The sequence below is a fragment of the Cydia strobilella genome, chromosome 25 (assembly GCF_947568885.1).
Source record: "Cydia strobilella chromosome 25, ilCydStro3.1, whole genome shotgun sequence".
NCBI lineage: Eukaryota > Metazoa > Arthropoda > Insecta > Lepidoptera > Tortricidae > Cydia > Cydia strobilella.
Genome location: NC_086065.1, coordinates 2,763,130 through 2,785,270, shown reverse-complemented (window position 1 = coordinate 2,785,270; position 22,141 = coordinate 2,763,130). Strand labels below are relative to the sequence as shown.

General features: G+C 36.1%; 1 protein-coding gene across 4 annotated transcripts in view; it reads left to right on the top strand.

Moving 5' to 3' along the window:
• Positions 1 to 22,141, top strand: part of LOC134752798 (probable nuclear hormone receptor HR3) — a 186,577-nt gene that overhangs the window by 28,030 nt on the left and 136,406 nt on the right. The window contains exon 1 of one of the 4 annotated variants that reach the window (XM_063688519.1): positions 18,481 to 18,576. The exons of the other annotated variants lie outside the window; for them this stretch is intronic. The gene's annotated coding sequence lies outside the window, so the exon portion shown is untranslated. Of the gene's footprint in view, positions 1 to 18,480; positions 18,577 to 22,141 lie in introns of those variants that run through there. 4 annotated transcript variants of the gene reach the window in all.

Below are 22,141 nucleotides of genomic sequence, written 5' to 3'. Positions count from 1 at the left end.
CAAAACCTCATTTTGTATTCCCTCCAGATCCTCAGAGGATACACAGGACAGGTTGTTAAACCTTAGGTATCCTAGACTCGGACCTAGGCATCAGCTCGCACGGATACAGAAATCAATAGTCAAAACCTCATTTTGTATTCCCTCTTGATCCTCAGACGACGCACGGGACAGGTTGTTAACCTAACCTTAGGTATCCTAGACTAGGACATAGGCATCAGCTCGGACGGATACAAAAATCAATAGTCCCGGTGCGTAGCTAAATAGGACTGCAGCCATGACCTACATTACGGAACCTGCGATTATTGTGGCTATGCATCTGTTTTTACATTCAATGAAGCTTTTTTATAAAAATGTGGCTTTCCATTACAGAAGGGTCCTATGATTCAGGTGTAATAAGGAAGTTCCATCTGAAATTCCAATAGAAATTCTGATAAAAAGGTTCTTATGTACAAATATGTACAACACTGATTTAAAACTTGGAGGAGACAGTAAAAGCAAAGATAGATATAACTCCGTAATAGATGGATACAGTCTAAGGAAAAAACGTGCCTCGAAAATCAAGAAAATTTGATTCTCGTTCAGAGGGCGCTACTAGTTTTGGCCTACAGTCGTATAGATGGCGTTGACGGTTTCGTTTGTTATTTACCAATTTTAACGCATATCAGTGAAAGAACATGGTTCAAAATCATAAAAATAATTAATGCAAATAAAAAAAATCATTTATCTATATTTAAATACATTCTATCGTATTTTTATAAATCTTCATTTTTAGTTTTAAAGTGTGTCGACAGATGGCAGTGAATTTACTGGGGTTACAAAATTTACTATGACAGTACCGCTCTAGTATAAGTTACTCTATGGTAAAAGTTATAAAAAATATAATATATGTATATATTTTGAGGGATCTTCAGTATAATTTTCAGTACAGGATGCCTGCTCCGTCTTCGCATTCTAACGCTTAGATATGTCGTCTGACTTTTATGGAGACAGAACCTATACCTATACATACTAGAGCGGTACTGTCATAGTAAATTTTGTAACCCCAGTAAATTCACTGCCATCTGTCGACACACTTTAAAACTAAAAATTAAGATTTATAAAAATACGATAAAATGTATTTAAATATGGATAAATGATTTTTTTTATTTGCATTAATTATTTTTATGATTTTGACCCACGTTCTTTAACTGATATGCGTTAAAATTGTTAAATAACAAACAAAACCGTCAACGCCATCTATACGACAGTAGGCCAAAGCTAGTAGCGCCCTCTGATCGAGAATCAAATTTTCTTGATTTTCGAGGCACGTTTTTTCCTTAGACTGTATCCATCTATTACGGAGTTATATCTATCTTTGCCTATAGACCTATTGTTTACGTTGAAATAAAATGACTTTCTGATTTAAAATTACCCAAAAGATTCCTGTACGTAATGGAAGTTCTGTGGAATCTACGAAATGTAGAAATCTACGAAATTTTGCAACGGACGTTTGCAAGTAAATACTTTCTTTGCAATTTCTTAGAAACTACTCACTTTCCTAAAATATACCTAAAGCGATGCAACGACTTTTGACCTTAGCATGCAGAGAAAGTACCGAAAAACGAAATTGTACACGTTTCTATTGAGAAACAGTATTTTTACTTTACTAATAGCATTGCGGCTACTGTTTATTTTCATTTGCACACAAATGGGTCAAAATTATTTTCATTGTCTTTTTTTTGTCCCCAAAAAATGTGACGGAGTGTACCTTTTGTATGAGATGAAATTTAGTTTTTTATTTTTCTCATGTAAAATATAATCTACAGCTATAATGACATGCGAAAGCAGTCGACTTATTTATTTATTTGATAGACGACGGCAATACAAGCATGACACAGTGGCCAGAAACAAGACAATGAAAATAATTTTGACCCAAAGTAAAATACTCTATTGGTGGAGTTGAGTTTTGAATTTGTTCAAGGGCAAGTTACAAACACGTAGGCATGTTTATTGTATACTTTTTTAGGGTTCGATACCCAAAGGGTAAAAACGGGACCCTATTACTAAGACTCCGCTGTCTGTCTGTCTGTCCGTCTGTCACCAGGCTGTATCTCATGATTCTCATGAACCGTGATAGCTAGACAACAAATACTAAAACAGCATAATATAATATAAATATTTAAGTGGGGCTCCCATACAACAAATGTGATTTTTTTGGCGTTTTTTGCGTAATGGTACGGAACCCTTCGTGCGCGAGTCCGACTCGCACTTGGCCGTTTTTTTGTCATCTCGTGTCCTAACAAAATAAAAAAATCATATCTTTCAAATCTATGCGTTTTTGTAATTTATCACGTAAGTTATAAGGAATAAACCAGAACGTCAATCTAACTAGAACCAAAGATAGATATAAGTTACTCTATGCTAGAACTTAAAAACGAACAGAATTATTTTAATTTTTCGATATTTCTAGGTGACCCAGGAGATGAAATGTGTCTAGTATTAGTGTAGACTAAACTCTGAATATCAGCTTAAAAAACCCTGAAATTTCCGACATGGTAATTTCTTCAAAATCCATCCATGTAATCCCTTTTTCCAAAACCTTTCGTGGGCTTCTAGCCCCCTAACTCGCTACAATACGCCGTAGCTATAGTAGCTTAACCTTCCCTATCTGCCCAACTTCAAACTTTTAGCTAGCTTATAGTGGTTGTGGTTTCTAAAAATCCCTGACACTCTCCAAGACCCCGCAATCCTGACAATGGAACAAAAATCCTGACATGTCCGGAAATCCTGACGTCAGGCAATCCTAATCAGCCAGACAGATCTGATCATTATTTTTCGACAACATTCCCAGTTGTCGAAATTTCTGAACTATTTTTACGTATTTCATTCATAAAATAGGTCACAGCAATAATGGCTTGCGGAGTTTAAGCTTCTTAAGCATCATTTTCGTAAAATTCATTAAAACGCTCATAAAATGTGTGTAAGCTTCGTTTCATTGGTAAACAAACCAAAGCAATTAGCAAACATAACATAAATAAACATTGACAACATCCGCAGTGTACCATGCTTACCGTTACTGCCATCTATCGAGCAAAAGCTGCACCCACGTGACACATATAGGGACTAGTCTAACAGTAATCTGGCTGTCTACCTCGCATCTACTGTTTAATAGCCTTGAGAATGCAATTATATTAATTAAAAGTAATTAGCAGGGGTCAAAGACTCATCTCGGGAATCTAACTGTTTTCTTAGGTTTAATTCGATTTAAACCCATTTAGGTAAACTATCATAGTTTTCTAATGCTTATAAAATATGTCAAGAACTATAAAATATCAGTAGTTTAAAAAACGTTAAGTAATATCAACGCAATATTACTTATAATGAAGTAATTCTAACGGTAAACGCAAATTGACAACAGCGCCACCTGCCGGCGAGTAGCGACGCGTTTTCGCCTGATACCGTTGGAACCGTTGGTTGACACAGTTCCCTCACAGCTGATCGTCGTTGTGTGACGTAGACATAAGGGTTACGTCTGTGTGCGAGAATCCGGGATGCTACGCCGTTAGTCTTTACAAACCTGTTTTTGAACTGTCCAGATTTTGAAGAGACCCGAATCTTTAGTAAAACCCTTACAATCTCATTCAATTTAAGCTGGTTTTAATTCCAAGTATATCAAGACCTATCTCACGTAAGGAAGGGCTATATGAGACGGAGGTCAAGTAACACTGGATATGTTTAAGTGCTTTATGTTTTGTAAGAGGTACCGCTTTGTGTCAGGTAATTGTATGGTGGCATTGTTTGGTTAGGTTAGGTCTGACTAGAATTTTAGACACTTTAATAAATAATTTTGTTACTTAGATGAGCTTGCGAAAGGGTTAGATCTATTGTAAGCGGAGTATCTATAGCAGCGGTTCCTAACCTGGGGGGGTAAAACTGGCATTTTACGGGGTAAAACTGGTATTTTACGGGGTTCAAAATCAAGGATAACAAAGACCTATCTATAAAAAAGAATATTAATTATTATGGAGGAGGGGTAAAATCGAGTTCCCTAGTTAGTCAAAGGGGTGACAGTACTGAAAAGGTTAGGAACCACTGATCTAAAGTTAATAAACTCCAAGTGAAACTTGAAACGTTGAATCCACAGGCTCTGCATCAGAAATTACCCGAAACGTCTTTAGTGCCGCATTAATAGATGATTCTTTGTTTACTCATAGAGTAACTTATACTAGAGCGGTACTGTCATAGTAAATTTTGTAACCCCAGTAAATTCACTGCCATCTGTCGACACACTTTAAAACTAAAAATGAAGATTTATAAAAATACGATAAAATGTATTTAAATATGGATAATTGATTTTTTTTATTTGCATTAATTATTTTTATGATTGTGACCCATGTTCTATCACTGATATGCGTTAAAATTGTTAAATAACAAACGAAACCGTCAACGCCATCTATACGACAGTAGGCCAAAGCTAGTAGCGCCCTCTGAACGAGAATCAAATTTTCTTGATTTTCGAGGCACGTTTTTTCCTTAGACTGTATCCATCTATTACGGAGTTATATCTTTGGTTTACTAATGTAATTGTTTTCTGTTTCAGGTAAGTTCCCAAAGAAAATAAAGTCAGCTAAATCGTTTCGACAGAATGCACTTTTCGGGAATCAAACACGGAACTTATAAGTAAGTAGAGTAGGTAAAACTATATTCTCAAGCTAGATCTCTTACGAGTTATAGGAACGCTTATGGGTAGGTAATCTGTTTTAAGTCCTAGGAACCCTAGGTACCTAATTTCTTAGCGTTGTATATACATCGCGTCTTCGGTAATCCCTTACACTTCAACTGCTTAAGTATTCTTAGTACATGATGTTATTTCATCATAAATCATTTTTTTATGAATGTAATGAAGTATACGATCTACCTAAAATCACTAAAATTCCCATGGGAGGGGTGCTGAGTAATTTTTTTTGTATGGAAAAAACAAAGCCATACAAAAACCTATCGTGTGTAAACCTAAGGGCTTTTTGAGGCGATCCAATTTCTTTGTCCAGTGAGACGCAGACGCAATGCACATTGGACCAATATATTGGACAGGTGGACTACCAAACTAACGTAAAATAAAAGATCCTGCAGCTGTTTGAATTTGCAGGTTTGGATCGATAGTTTTAGTAAGTGGCGATCACAATAGATCAGAGATGGTCGCAGTGATACATAGGCTCTGGAGCCTTTGCCCCTAGAAAAGAAGAAGAAGAACGTAAAATATACTCTGGCACAGCGACCTTGTCAGTAGACAAGTGCGAGTCGGACTCGCCCACCGAGGGTTCCGTACTTTTAAGTATTTGTTGTTATAGCGGCAACAGAAATACCATCATCTGTAAAAATTTCAACTGTCTAGCTATCACGGTTCATGAGATACAGCCTGGTGACAGACAGACAGACGGACAGCGGAGTCTTAGTAATAGGGTCCCGTTTTTACCCTTTGGGTACGGAACCCTAAAAAGGTGGCAAATTAAAAAAATGTAGGCGCGAAGTAATTAATTCCCATAGAATACTTGGATTTTGCGCCTTTTTCAACTGACAACTTGGATGTGTTTCTGTATATCTACGAGTAAAATATTACAACCAGCTTTTGCCCGCGACTTCGTCTGCGTGGAAGTAATAATTTGGGTAGCTTATTTTTTTAGCTAAACTGCTTTTTATTGATTACCCATACAAAATTCCACCCCCTTTTCACCCCCCAATGGGATGGCTATTCAAAATGCATAAACATTCTTTGTTTTTTCCGAATAGTTAAATGATAAAAGTCTTTTTGTCCTTTTTAAGAAATGATTGATTCCTTGTACAAACTTCCACCCCCTTTCCCCCTTTTTACACCCTTACGGGATGTTTTCGGGGATAAAAACTATTCTATATCCTTCCTCACAACTCAAACTATCTTTATGCCAAATTTCATCTAAATCGGTTTAGCGGTTAATGGTTCCCCATACAAACTTCCACCCCCCTTTCACCCCCTTAAGGGGTGAGTTCTCGGATAAAAAGTATCATATGTCCATCCCCGGGACTCAAAGTATCAGTATACTAAATTTCAACTAAATCGGTTCAGCGGTTTAAGCGTGAAGAGGTAGGACAGACAGACAGACACACTTAAATATTAGTATGGATAGTGGAATTAAGTACTTGTATTTTTTTTTATCTGTTGAAAATTTACACGTTTACGTTCAATACGAGTACAATTCTTTTTTTCTTAAATAAATAAAATAAATAAATAAATATTATAGGACATTCTTACACAGATTGACTAAGTTCCACAGTAAGCACAATTGCATTTTAATCATGAAAATAGATACTCGCGCGCACATGTCATGCATTTCTTCTCAAATTACTATTTATATCATGTTCAATATACCTAATACACATAATTATACCTATATCGTTTAAACTTAACATCATAATACCTATGCATACAGGACGGATTTTCTTATCGGGTCATTGAGGCCATTAAGGGCAGCTACCAGATCCCGTGCAGGTACTCCAAAATCATCTCAGAAGACTCCCTGAATTTAAAATTAATGAAGATTGGCGTTTACAGATTTTGGAAAAAACATAGGGTGCGAGAAAAAGGTCATTTTTGGCAAACTTTTTTTCTGATGCCAATCGATCCCATTACTATTTTGGATCAAAAGTTTGTATGGGACCAAATAAAAATTAACTGTTATAGAAAAGCTACAAATCAAGGAAAACTTTTTCCGTACAATTTGTATGAAAATCAAAACTTATATTTTTCACATGTAATTTTTTATGCCAATCGATTCCATTACTATCCAGTATGAATAGTTTCCTAGAGGTCAACTTAAGGTAATGTACTAAAAGGCCACAAATTAAATAAAACCATTTCTGTACATTTATTATGGAGAAATAGTGAACTTTTATTCACATCTTTCTATCATAAAAAAGGTATTTTGAACTTCGAAATCAAAAGCGGAAGTAGGTGTCAAATTGCACATTATTGTCTATAACATATAGGGAAAGGAAGTAGCTATTATCGGCTTGGCAATATATTTGCACATGTGCGCAAAATATCACGTTACATACGATACGAGTGTGATTAATTCAGATTGATTCAGGTAAATAGTTCTTTTCAATGTCGAAAAATCTGTAAATTAATATGTTATACGCAGAGTATATTTTATTTACTTAGTTTTCCGGTTAAATATTTATGAATACCCTCCTATATTTTCGTCCGCGTAATAATCATTAAAAAAGGTTCACCCCTGTTTGTATCCCTTTATGGGGTGAATTAAATTCGTTTCTTATTTTATTCTAGTTCTGCAACCTTTGAAGAATAACCTGAAATAGGTAACATACACTAAAGCACAGAATAAGTAATAGTATTATCATACAGAACGGCCACGCACCGCCCCGCCCCGACTCGAATTACCTCGCCCCGCGACAGCAGATTGACGGCCGTTTGCCGGCCGCTCAGTACTGTTTTTAAGCAACTTACTCACACAATGACGCATGCTGACATGCCGTTCACATATAGAAACGCAAGTGATTTTTGATGTATATCGTGTCCGCCCTGTGACTAAAGAAAAAGTGACCAAGTCCACCGTATGGATGGTATAGAAAGGATGCCAATCTCTTATGGCAGAATTGTTGCAAAAGTGACCGCTTTCAGCTTTAAATAATAGTTCCTAATCTCTCCGGTGGCGCTAGTTAGGCTCTGGAACATGAGTATAACATGAACCATATAAGGCAACAAATAACCGACCAAATTACGTAGGTTGTTTTTGGTAGTATTTCGGTGTATGGTGGCGCCGCCTAATTACTGTTTTTTGATGGACACTTTTTATACATAGAAATTTGGCTCCTTTATATAGTCTCCATGGTCCACCGGTAGCCGAGGTTGTCAAAAACCTGTTAAAGGTACAGTATGTATAAGTTACTCTATGGTTTACTAAAAAGGCTAGTCCTGCACTCTGGTGGCAGAACATTGCAGTAATATCCCCTAGACCCCTATTGGCGTGGTGGATTAATGCCGTTGAATTGTACCGTTAATAAATAAGAAAAAACCGGCCAAGTGCGAGTCGGACTCGCGCACGAAGGGTTCCGTACCGTTACGCAAAAAACGGCAAAAAATTACGTTTGTTGTATGGGAGCCCCATTTAAATATTTATATTATTCTGTTTTTAGTATTTGTTGTTATAGCGGCAACAGAAATACATCATCTGTGAAAATTTCAACTGTCTAGCTATCACGGTTCATGAGATACAGCCTGGTGACAGACAGACAGACCATAGAGTAACTTATACTAGAGCGGTACTGTCTTAGTAAATTTTGTAACCCCAGTAAATTCACTGCCATCTGTCGACACACTTTGAAACTAAAAATGAAGATTTATAAAAATACGATAAAATGTATTTAAATATGGATGTGATTTTTTTTATTCGCATTAATTATTTTTATGATTTTGACCCATGTTCTTTCACTGATATGCGTTGAAATTGTTTAACAACAAACGAAACCGTCAACGCCATCTATACGACAGAAGGCCAAAGCTAGTAGAGCCCTCTGAACGAGAATCAAATGTTCTTGATTTTCGAGGCACGTTTTTTCCTTAGACTGTATCCATCTATTACGGAGTTATATCTATCTTTGGACAGACGGACAGACGGACAGCGGAGTCTTAGTAATAGGGTCCCGTTTTTACCCTTTGGGTACGGAACCCTAAAAAATGGAAACTTCCTCATAGATGTCGCCTTGTGTATGTCTAGTACACCCGCGAAGTACATACATATCTACCGCTATATACTTATCGTACATTGACCGAGATAGCGTCCTGTTATCACCCGTTATCATTGGAAATTGGGTTAGCGTGTAATGAGTGCCAAGTGTCTTCGCGCCTTGGGCGTTAAGTTTGGGTGCAGTAAGTACCTACAAAGATAGATATAACTCCGTAATAGATAGATACAGTCTAAGGAAAAACGTGCCTCGATAATCAAGAAAATTTGATTCTCGTTCGGGCGGTACAGGAATTGCGAACTCGTGTTAATTAAGCCCTCGCCTTCGACTTCGGTTTTCAATTCACACTCATTCGTAGATTCTTCGATTTTCAATTCATACTCGTTTACCGCCCTTAATACACAATGTATATATTTTATTACCAATCCTCTTTGCTATTAGGTACCATAGAGTAACTTATACTAGAGCGGTACTGTCATAGTAAATTTTGTAACCCCAGTAAATTCACTGCCATCTGTTGACACACTTTAAAACTAAAAATTAAGATTTATAAAAATACGATAGAATGTATTTAAATATAGATAAATGATTTTTTTATTTGCATTAATTATTTTTATGATTTTGACCTATGTTCTTTCACTGATATGCGTTAAAATTGTTAAATAACAAACGAAACCGTCAATGCCATCTATACGACAGTAAGCCAAAGCTAGTAGCGCCCTCTGAACGAGAATAAAATTTTCTTGATTTTCGAGGCACGTTTTTTCCTTAGACTGTATCCATCTATTACGGAGTTATATCTATCTTTGACCCATGTAAGTATAAGTGTGTATATCGCTAAATAAGGTCACACATCCTATACAAACAATGTCAGTTTTTGGTTAGGTGTTGAAGGGGAAAGTGGCCGTTTGTACTTTTACTTTGTGACGTAAACTGTTAAATTTTTAACCTGTTTAACGCCAAGTTGAGTCATAGCCACAGGTAATTATGGAGTCGCATTGTAATCGGTTTGCCTAAGCCAAAGATAGATATAGCTCCGTAATAGATGGATACAGTCCAAGGAAAAAACGTGCCTCGAAAATCAAGAAAATTTGATTCTCGTTCAGAGGGCGCTACTAGCTTTGGCCTACTGTCGTATAGATGGCGTTGACGGTTTCGTTTGTTATTTAACAATTTTAACGCATATCAGTGAAAGAACATGGTTCAAAATCATAAAAATAATTAATGCAAATAAAAAAAATCATTTATCTATATTTAATTACATTCTATCGTATTTTTATAAATCTTCATTTTTAGTTTTAAAGTGTGTCGACAGATGGCAGTGAATTTACTGGGGTTACAAAATTTACTATGACAGTACCGCTCTAGTATAAGTTACTCTATGGCCAAAGATAGATATAGCTCCGTAATAGATAGATACAGTCTAAGGAAAAAACGTGCCTCGAAAATCAAGAAAATTTGATTCTAGAACAGATGGCGCCACTACCTTTGGCCTACTCTCGAATAGATGGCGTTGACGGTTTCGTTTGTTATTTAACAAATTTAACCCATATCCGTGAAAGAACATGGGTCAAAATCATATAAAAATAATTAATGCAAACTAAAAAATCATTTATCCATATATAAATACATTTTATGGTATTTTTGTACATCTTCATTTTTAGTTTTAATCGTGTGTCGATAGATGGCAGGGAATTTACTGTGGCTACTAAATTTACTACGACAGCACCGCTCTATCCTATTATATCCTCTTTTGCCTAAGCACTATAGGGAGCGTACATGAAGGGGGCAGCACAGGAGCCGTCAGATTTTTGGCGCGAGGCGTAAATGTGAAGTTTATGCTTCCGATGTAGCCCACAAGATGGCAGAACCTACTATGCACAAGAAAACGTACGAGAACGGTAGATGGTATGGATGCTTTGGAAATGTACTATAATGTAGATACTTGTTTATGTTTCCGATTCAGGTCACAAGATGGCAGACCCTCCAACGCGCACGGTCCCCACCCATTTTGTAACCACAGTAAATTCAGTGCCATCTATCGACACACTTTAAAACTAAAAATCAAGATTTATAAAAATACGATGAACTGTATTTAAATATGGATAAATGTTTTTTTTTTATTTGCATTAATTATTTTTATATGATTTTGACCCATGTTCTTTCACTGATATGCATTAAAATTGTTAAATAACAAACGAAACCGTCAACGCCATCTATCCAAGAGTAGGCCAAAGGTAGTGGCGCCATCTGATCGAGAGTAAAATTTTCTTGATTTTCGGGGCACGTTTTTTCCTTAGACTGTATTCATCTATTACGGAGTTATATCTATCTTTGCTATAATCTATTCCCACCAATAGAAATTCTATCTATCCATTTTATTCTTACCATGTCACCACAGATTTTCAATCATATCCTTATTACAGATTTTAACCTCCGCCATATTCTTTTGTTACAAGAGCAAATACACGAGCAATGTTCAAGAACATAGTGATTCACTCAAAATTGCTGCATCTTACGCTAATAGCTCACGAATAGCTATAATGAGCAAGTATTTGCTATAATTACTGATCATCTTAAACTTATAAGGTCTTTGTTTAAACACTGATTGTTCATTCATAATTTAACTTCCTTTTGAATTATTTTTATCGATTTGTTTACTAGAAGGGGAATATGTGGCAGTGAATAGGGAATAGTACAGTCAGCATAGAAAGTAGCGTAACGTAGGGTAATCTTGGGATACTCTTTTAGGGTTCAGTACCCAAAGGGTAAAAACGGGACACTATTACCATAGAGTAACTTATACTAGAGCGGTACTGTCATAGTAAATTTTGTAACCCCAGTAAATTTACTGCCATCTGTCGACACACTTTAAAACTAAAAATGAAGATTTATAAAAATACGATAAAATGTATTTAAATATAGATAAATGATTTTTTTTATTTGCTTTAATTATTTTTATGATTTTGACCCATGTTCTTTCACTGATATGGCGTTAAAATTATTAAATAACAAACGAAACCGTCAACGCCATCTATACGACTGTAGGCCAAAACTAGTAGCGCCCTCTGAACGAGAATCAAATTTTCTTGATTTTCGAGGCACGTTTATTCCTTAGACTGTATCCATCTATTACGGAGTTATATCTATCTTTGTATATACTATGTCTATGGTTCTGCCGTTCTGTGGTCCAGTTCCCGAAACTCAGTGGCAACCCTACAAGCCGGCTGCGCATAAAATCAATATTTATGGACGACGATACATTTCACCTCAGCCCCACCTAGACGGACAACGCCATCTATACGACTGTAGGCCAAAACTAGTAGCGCCCTCTGAACGAGAATCAAATTTTCTTGATTTTCGAGGCACGTTTTTTCCTTAGACTGTATCCATCTATTACGGAGTTATATCTATCTTTGTATATACTATGTCTATGGTTCTGCCGTTCTGTGGTCCAGTTCCCGAAACTCAGTGGCAACCCTACAAGCCGGCTGCGCATAAAATCAATATTTATGGACGACGATACATTTCACCTCAGCCCCACCTAGACGGACAACGCCATCTATACGACTGTAGGCCAAAACTAGTAGCGCCCTCTGAACGAGAATCAAATTTTCTTGATTTTCGAGGCACGTTTTTTCCTTAGACTGTATCCATCTATTACGGAGTTATATCTATCTTTGCTATTACTAAGACTCCTCTGTCCGTCTGTGTGTCTGTCACCAGGCTGTATTTAGTAAGTAATTAATTAATGTACATATATATATAAAGCATGTTTGTAGGGTTAATATTGTATAATTTTAATTTTGAATTTTTTTATCATTTTATATTTTTCATTTTTTTATTTTCTATTTTTGTTTTTGTAATTTTTGTAATGTGGTAAAATATGGGTTTGTAAGACCTGAAATAAATGTTTTTTTATTTTTTTTTTTTTTTTTTGTATCTCATGAACCATGATAGCTAGAGAGTTAAAATTTTCACAGATGATGTATTTCTGTTGCCGCTATAACAACAAAAATTAAAAAGTACAGAACTCTCGGTGGGCGAGTCCGACTCGCACTTGTCCGGGTTTTATTCTCCTATTAGTATCGAAAGAGCTCGTGATTCTAAGTAGAAATAACATAAAAATTCCCAAATATGAAAATAACTATGGTATTCAAGAAAGGGTTCGAAACGTCGGGATGTATTATAAATTCACTATACGCGATATAAACCGTTTTCATAGTTTTATTTTATGGTATTCAAGATTAAATAAAACGGCCGATGAGTGAAGAGTTGTCAACTTTGCTACCCGACAAGGATTTTTTTATAAACTAAGTCGGTGGCAAACAAGCATACGGCCCGTCTGATGTTAAGCAGTCTCCGTAGCCTATGTACGCCTGTGTGCCCTTTTAGTCGTACGTGAGTTTTTTGAAAGTCAGTTGTCATGTAGCCGGGCGTTTTTTAAAATGAATATTGAAAAACTGATTCTTTCAAATCTGGACATTCTTGGGTTCATTCTACTCAAAATCGACAGTATTCTCCATCCTGCCATTAAAAAAACCGGCCAAGTGCGAGTCGGACTCGCACACGAAGGGTTCCGTACCATTACGGAAAAAACAGCAAAAAAATCACGTTTGTTGTATGGGAGCCCCATTTAAATATTTATATTATTCTGTTTTTAGTATTTGTTGTTATAGCGGCAACAGAAATACATCATCTGTGAAAATTTCAACTGTCTAGCTATCACGGTTCATGAGATACAGCCTGGTGACCGACAGACAGACGGACAGCGGAGTCTTAATAATAGGGTCCTGTTTTTACCCTTTGGGTAGTGAACCCTAAAAAGATGTCCCAAAATGTCCATTCCATTACGTCGCGATTTAGTGTATTTTTTTTTTCATTTGTATGCGCGTGGCGTATTGGAAATTGGAATGTACAATTTTCATACAAATCTTTGGGACATTTTTTTATCATTAGGGGGCCGAGTTTTGAATTTCGACCGCTCGATTTCGTGTATTTCGTTCAATAATATCTCCACTACTAGGCATTTAAATTCTACATTCTACTAATAGAATTGAAAACGAGTGCTCAATACCAGGTACTAGATTCCCAATTTCTATCGCTCGTATTTCAAAAATTTGCGTATCACCGTTTTCCACCGATTTTCGAGTGACGAAGTCAAAATTAAAAAACCGGCCAAGTGCGAGTCGGACTCGCGCACCGATGGTTCCGTACTTTTTAGTATTTGTTGTTATATCGGCAACAGAAATACATCATCTGTGAAAATTTCAACTGTCTAGCTATCACGGTTCATGAGATACAGCCTGGTGACAGACAGACAGACGGACAGACGGACAGAAGGACAGACGGACAGCGGAGTCTTAGTAATAGGGTCCCGTTTTTACCCTTTGGGTAAGGAACCATAAAAATCGCCACCAGCTTGCATTCAAAAGCATCTGCTCAGTCGAATTGTTCTGCACATAGTGACATATCTTTTAATTGTGAAATGTATCTGTGAAATGGAGTCGATAGGTAACTGTGCTGTCCCTCAGGGATCGGTCGCCGGCAATAACCTATTCTTGACACTCGTCAACGACATCACGACCGCTTGCCCGGGTCAGGAGTATGTTATGTTTGCCGACGACACCTGTATTATTGTCAATGCTAACGATTTTGAGAGCTTAAAATCTAAACTTTGCCATGTCATTAATCAAATGGTAAGATGGTTCACCGCCAATGGCATGCTGTTGAATTTAGAGAAAACCAGTATTGTACATTTCCAATTAAAAAAATCCAACAAACCTAAACTCAATATTGTACTAAATAACACCGAAATTCCGCAAGTTGAGTCCGCGAAGTACCTCGGATTCCAAATTGACTCCGGACTGACTTGGGCCCCACATATACAGGCAACATGCGACAAATTAGCCTCTGCGTGTTACGCATTGTCCAGAATAGCACCCAGTCTGTCTGCCGAAAACTTAAAAATGGCATACTACGGGTATTTCCACTCGATTCTATTGCAGGGTGTGGATCTTTGGGGCACAGCTGCTGAGCGCGACCGAGTATTCAGGATGCAAAAGCGCGCCCTGCGTATAATCGATGAAAAACCCGTAGACTACCCAGCACAGAGTTTGTTTAAAAAACACAAAATACTTACCTTACCATGCATATATATACTCACAGCATGCATGTATGTAAGATCCAACATCACCATGTATAAATATAGCACTCAAGCCCGTGGGTCTCAAATGCGCAGGCGACCCAGGCTACTTGCTCCTAGACGCCGACTCGCCAAATCACGACGGTCACTCAGTATCATGGGGCCAAACTTATATAATGCAATACCAAACGAGACTCAAAAACTGATGCAATATTTAAAAACAAACTTAAACTGTTACTTTTAGATAAAGCTTATTACAGCATAGATGAATTCGCAAGTATACGGTAGGATCATTGACCCAAAGCCGGTACCTAATGACAATAGCAACAATGTTATTATTATCTATCTCCTTCTGTGGTCGCTCCCTCATAACTGAGGATCGTGATTATAAGTAGATCTGAATGTTATTATTATAAATTGTATATTAAAATGTAAATAGTAATTAAGTAATGAAATGACGTGTAATTGTATATGTTTCTTTTACCAATAAAGTACTGTATCACTGTATCACTGTGATATTGATTCGCTAGTTTTGCTGACTGTACCAGATTAGTTCAACTTCTAGTCACCCCTTCGAGTGTACATCCAAGTCAGAAACATGACACTATCTTCCCCAATGGCGTCTATAGTGGACAATGGGACCGGACTGGACATGGACAGTTCGCAAGGGTCCGGTTTATTTGCGAAACGGACCGGTTTCTATTCTAATTTGCTTTTAATTCTAATTCGGGAGGGGTCTGTTTAGGTTTGAATATTTTAATATCTGTGCTGAGTGGAAAGGTTGGAATATGTAATAAGAAATTGCACACAAACACACCCGGTTAGGGATACTGCAAAAATGGAATACCCTGACAACAGTCCGGAGAACGGCCCGATTTTTTAATTTCGACCGCGTAATTTCGTGTATTTCGTTCAATATTCTACAAATACAATTAAAAACGAGTGGTCAATACCAATAGATTCCCAATTTTTATTCCTCGTGTTACAGAAATTAGCATTTCGCCGTTTTCCACCGAATTTCGAGTGACGAAATCGAAAGCGATCAATATTCGAAAATCGCCCCCCAGCCTGAAATCTCTATCTCCGTTGAAGTTTTTTAAAAATCTTTTACCTTTATTAAACAGTCTTTTTTACCAAGTAAACTTTTATATTTGTTTTTGAACCTAAAATTGGTTCGAGTGTTTGTTCCATTCGTGCTCTCTCTGGGTTTACAAATACTATGGTATAACGTTTCCTTTCCTCTGCCCGACTACAACCTCAGCTTCTAATGGTTAGTACTAAAGAGCTTATTACACTATCCTAATTTAGTGACTAACAAGAGGGAAGCTGCTATACGTGAGAAACGATAGGATGTATCTCTTATCGCGCCTCACGTATAGCGGCGTCCCTCTTGTTAGTCACTAAATTTAGCAGTTATCTATATCCCGGTCAATATAAGTCTAGTGAAATTTAGCAGTGTAATAAGCCCTTAAGAGGCATAGAAGTTGGTTAGAGACTTGGGGCGGCTTAGTCTAGCAAATATCGCTTGCCATCGCGCGGCAATGCCGCAAGTATTTTTTGCACTTTTCTGCTGGGTGGGGGTCGGAATGGGTTCGATAGTATAATTAGGATAATATGTTAGTAATGTGATTATTTTTTATAATTAGTTTTAATATCTTTGTTTGTATTTATTTGTCTTTTATGGTTAGTTAAAGTTCCTAAAGAATGTTAATATATTTTTCCTTTTTTTATTGTGGGACGTACCACATTATTACAATCTATAATATTGATTGATCTATATGTTGATTTTTTCATTGTGATTGACATCTGTATATACAATTTATAGGTTCCTAAAGAGCCCTGATATTCGCCAAGTCCCCTCGCAATCCTGACAAAGAACCAAAAATCCTGACACGAAATTTCGATTTTCGTTATTCGCGGCAGGCCTTGCTTGTTTATGAAAGAAGGGTGTAATTTCCGATTTAAATATTTAATGCTGCCTCCATTGCCTCATGGTATTTTCATAAAGACAATGTCAAATGTTTTCATATATGAATTTTTGATAGCATTTTCGTAAATGTTTTTTTTTAGAAGAAAAAGAAACAAAGGGATTTTCTTTTTCATTATCTGTATTAATTATTCAATTTGGATCAAATTTTAATGTGTCGATTTCTGTACAAAAGTATTTGCAGCTATAATAAGCTAATAAAAGCCTGGCCTTATAAAAATACATACCTACCTATAAAACATAGATTTACATATATTTTAAATCAATTAATACCTTCACTAAAGTGAAGAAATAACATTTAAATGTTTGTCACACTTCTTTAAATTTTTATATTTACTTTTCAACGGGAAAAATGTTATTTAGACTGATTGATGTGGAAAGAAAATTGTAACTTTCAAGCTTTTAAACTGTCAAAACAAACAAATTTTTACTGGTATTTATATTAGTTTGGCACGGCCGGTTGGTTTTCGTAAAGGCATAGAGTAACTTATACTAGAGCGGTACTGTCATAGTAAATTTTGTAACCCCAGTAAATTCACTCCCATCTGTCGACACACTTTAAAACTAAAAATGAAGATTTATAAAAATACGATAGAATGTATTTAAATATAGATAAATGATTTTTTTTATTTGCAATTATTATTTTTATGATTTTGACCCATGTTCTTTCACTGATATGCGTCAAAATTGTTAAATAACAAACGAAACCGTCAACGCCATCTATACGACTGTAGGCCAAAACTAGTAGCGCCCTCTGAACGAGAATCAAATTTTCTTGATTTTCGTGGCACGTTTTTTCCTTAGACTGTATCCATCTATTACGGAGTTATATCTATCTTTGGTAAAGGGTTTGATCTACATATGTTCTCCGTTTTAGTTTTGGTTTGGGCAAAAATGCTTTCATATGGCTGTCCGGATGCTGTCCTCAGTTCGCATTTCTCAACCGATTCTCGTGAAAAGTTTTGCAGTTAATGCAGTTTCCTTACAGGCTTATCACTACAATCATAGTATAAAACAAAGTCGCTTTCCGCTGTCTGTCTGTCCCTATGTATGCTTAGATCTTTAAAACTACGCAACGGATTTTGATGCGATTTTCACCTGTCAATAGAGTAATTCTTTAGGAAGGTTTTAGTGCATAATTTGTAAAGGTTTTGTGTAATCCATGCGAAGCCGGGGCGGGTCGCTAGTTATGATATAAAATAAGAGTCACTTTTTAACACCGCACAGCTGAAAAAGACAGACACTTTCATTATAACACCGTTACGTAGACAAAATGCGGCCATCACATTAAATATTTTTTTCAAAATGGCGGTGCCATTTGGGTTCGTAAGGTTTACCTGCAGCTCACAAAGCCACTAGTTTAATATTGTGTGAATATTTGAACAATCGAATAATATTAGGAAATAGACATGACTGGGTCGGTATCTCATAAACAAATGAAATTGAAATTTATTAAGATTGCCTGATTGATTGATTTACCTGCTCTATTTTTTATATATTTAACTTTTTTTTGATTATGGATTAAATTAAGTATTTCTATAACTTAACCAGCCATCTTCGCCACCAGCCAAATCCTCAGCTTTTCAAATTGCTCGCCAAGCCTAAAAGCGTCCATTCACCGCAGTACGCACCGACCGTCGCACGCGCACGGCCGCGCCCGCGCGTTCTTACTGAGTACTTACGTATGTGTGTGTGACAGTGCAGTGTATGGATTGCTTTTTTGGACGTGAGTTTTTTTTTGGTTGAGATTTTTCGTCTGTATTTTTTTGTTTTTAACTATAAAACTCAAAATAAATTATTACGAGTGACTCACTTTTTGACTAATATTACGTGAGTTAGTCGGTTACTATTATTAACTTTCGTTTTTTTGACAAATATTATGTTTTTAAATATGACATGAAAAATAGTATAAAATATATTTTAAACACTAATTCAAAATGAGACACGTTCAAATATTTGTGTTATTAGTTACATTATATTATTTATGATTGTCAACAAAGTGTGATATAAAACCTACAAAGTATCATATATTATATTTAAAAAATTTTCTTACTCGTATTTTTGTTCGTCAAGAGTATACTAATATAAGTCGATTCATTTATACTCTTAATTGTTCTATATTATGAAAATAATTAAATCACATGTAGATATATATATATATGTATATGTATGTGTTAAAACTATATATTGCCATCTCATATCATAAACAACAAGGCTTCTAAATATGACTAATTTATAGAAAAACCTTTGAATAAAACTAGGAAAACGTCGCGACGTTTCGAAACCTTTACAGCGTTCGTGGTGGTGGGTTCGAAACGTCGCGATGTATTATAAATTCAATATACGCGACATAATCCGTTTTCAGTTTTATTTCATGAGTAATCGCGGTAACCGAAGACAATATTAGAAAAATCTTTATTATTTAATTTATGAAAATCATACTCCCTACTTGGACAAACGTAGATTTAGATTATAAATTATAGTTAAATAATGTACAGTGTGTACAGTGTAAAATAAAATTGCATTACGATAAATAAATACACCCTACAGGTGATTAAAAATACTAAAGATCAATAAAATTTAAGGACATAATCGGTTTCGTATCAAAAAAACAAAGCCTCAATAATCTATACAAAAAAAAAAACAAATCGGAACAATGAGGGCTACCGCGTTTAATTTCGCCGCTAGGGGCGCTAGTGTAGATGGAGGTCTTTCAAAATGTCAAATGCATAGAAGTTTGGGGGGTTTCAAGCTTTTTTATCGGGAATTTTCACTCCTTATTCATAATTGTGGTAAATCTTTGTCCATCTTTGATTAATCATGTATAATAGATATAGCTCAATAACTGTTAGAGGTTTAATAAAAGCGCCAACTAAAATATATACAAAATTAAACAGATTGAAAAAATGGCACTTTTAGACGTTAAAATACCTTTGTGCTATAATAGAACGTATTGATTTTATAAAAATAAGCATAGAAGAATTTTTAGATCTGGTTTTCTGGACCTACATCTAAAGTGGCGCCAACTGGTGAACACAAATGGTAGCCCTCATTTCGCGAATTCGCAACCCATATAAAATAAAACGGGCCATAAAAGCCCGCATAATTGTCTAACACGAAATTGCATCAAATCAAGGTTATGCAGTTGCATGATCTTATGTTGCACGTGCGAGCGAGACAGGTATACACTAACCTTGTGTCGGAGAGAGAGGGCTGGGAAACTCTTGGGAAATATATTTTCTCTCGTTCTGAAGGGCGTTTTTAACTAATGTTTTTTACGAATACTTCTATGGCGTTATTCATAAACGCGTTACTTGCCTGTATTAGCTATGAATCGTTTGTCTTTATCTGTCATTTTGACTTATGTATTTGTAAGAAAGGGATAAAACATAATTTGACTAAATGGCCCGTAAAGTTATATGAATAGGGGGTAATTAGTTATCTTGTTTTTAGGTCGAAGTGGATTAGTTCTTTCATTCATTGAGTTCATTTATATATTTTTACTCTAAACCCTTTTCTTACATAATGCAAATTTTTCTGTTTTCATGGAAAAATGATTTATTTGCATATACCCTTACAACCTTACATAGTAGGTAGGTACACATTTCTCCCCATTTTTTGTGAAAAAAATTGAAACGAGATGCCGTTTTTAGGGTTCCGTACCCAAAGGGTAAAAACGGGACCCTATTATTAAGACGTCGCTGTCCGTCTGTCTGTCACCAGGCTGTATCTCATGAACCGTGCTAGCATGACAGTCGAAATTGACTGTTGCCGCTACAACAACAAATACTAAAAAATACGTAACCCCCGGTGGGCGAGTCCGACTCGCACTTGTCCGGTTTTTTAACCCTTTTGGGCGTCTTGTTATAAAACTTAGAAGTTATGAAATAAAACTATGGAAACGGATTATATCGCGAATAATAAATTTATAATACATCCCGATTAATAAGATGTAGGCCTCGTACTGAAAGCAAGGACCTACAACTTTCAACATAGATGAAGAAAAAAAAATACATCCCGATTTTCCCGAATCCCGAATTTATAATAATCAGTTTTCATAGTTTTATTTCATGAGTATATCGCAGTAACCGAAGACAATATTTAGAAGTTACTGTAATATAACATGGAGGTCAGTCAGTCAGGTCAGTTTGCATGTCAAAAATTTCTTTCTTTTACTTTTTCCTAATGACAACACGATACCGAATATGCCCTTAAACGGATCCCCACTATTACAAATATTATTAAACAATATTATTAAACATTATTAAACATTAAAGCCTGACCAGAAATATATGATCATTGTCAAGAGGGCGCTGTTATTCTCATGTATAGAGTGACAGTTCAGTATAGTATGAAAAAATTAGTTCCAGTAAAATTCCGCAACATGGCGCGTGATCATATATTCCTGGTCGGGCTTTAAGGGGATCTCATGCCCCAATGACCTTCGATTTGAATCCCTTAGTTTTCTAATGTTTTTTGTAGCTTATCATATTAACAGCAACGGATTTTAGCAATATAGTATCCCATATTTACTTCAAAGTTCGTTGTTTTCGAAATATTTGGCATCAAAGTTGAACAATTTTAGGCCAAAAAACTGGTTTTCTGGCCATAACTTTTGTGTTAATTAGTTTAAAATTAAAACCTTAGACAAATTTTTAGAGACGTCTAAGACGAACATAAATATGTAGATTTCGTACAAGTAAGATCTTTCACAGCAATCGAGATACGAAAAAACTGTTTTTTTAGACAATGTTTAAAACAATCATAAATAAATAAGTATTCATTTTTTTCACAAACCGGTAGACAAAAATGGAGATAAAAGATTGAAGAACCGATAGCCGCTTGTCTTATAATTCTATATGTAGTGCAAAAGTAGGAGATACGATTCAAAACTTGTCAAAAATCGATGAAAACCTCAGGTAGCCCCTTAACTCATTACAAACATTACAAAATGTTTTATAACACCACATGGAGATAGCCGCCCAAAATATCGTTACGAGTTACGACACGGTGAAAGTTTGCCCGCCGAAACTTGGCGAGGCCCAAACGCTCACTTTTGAGGCTTGGTAAAAGGATTGTTCTTTTGGCTTCTTTTGGCCACGACACGTGCACACGTGACACGTGGTCGTGGTTCGTGCTAGCTTGTGCCAGCTACTCTCTGCTTCTGTAGATTCACGCTCTGTAGATTGATGATTCCTGTGATAAGTATGGGGTTCTTCAAAATGAGTGTACAGGTTTTTAAAGGGTCGGCAACGCGCGTGTAATATCTCTAGTGTTGCAGGCGTCCATAT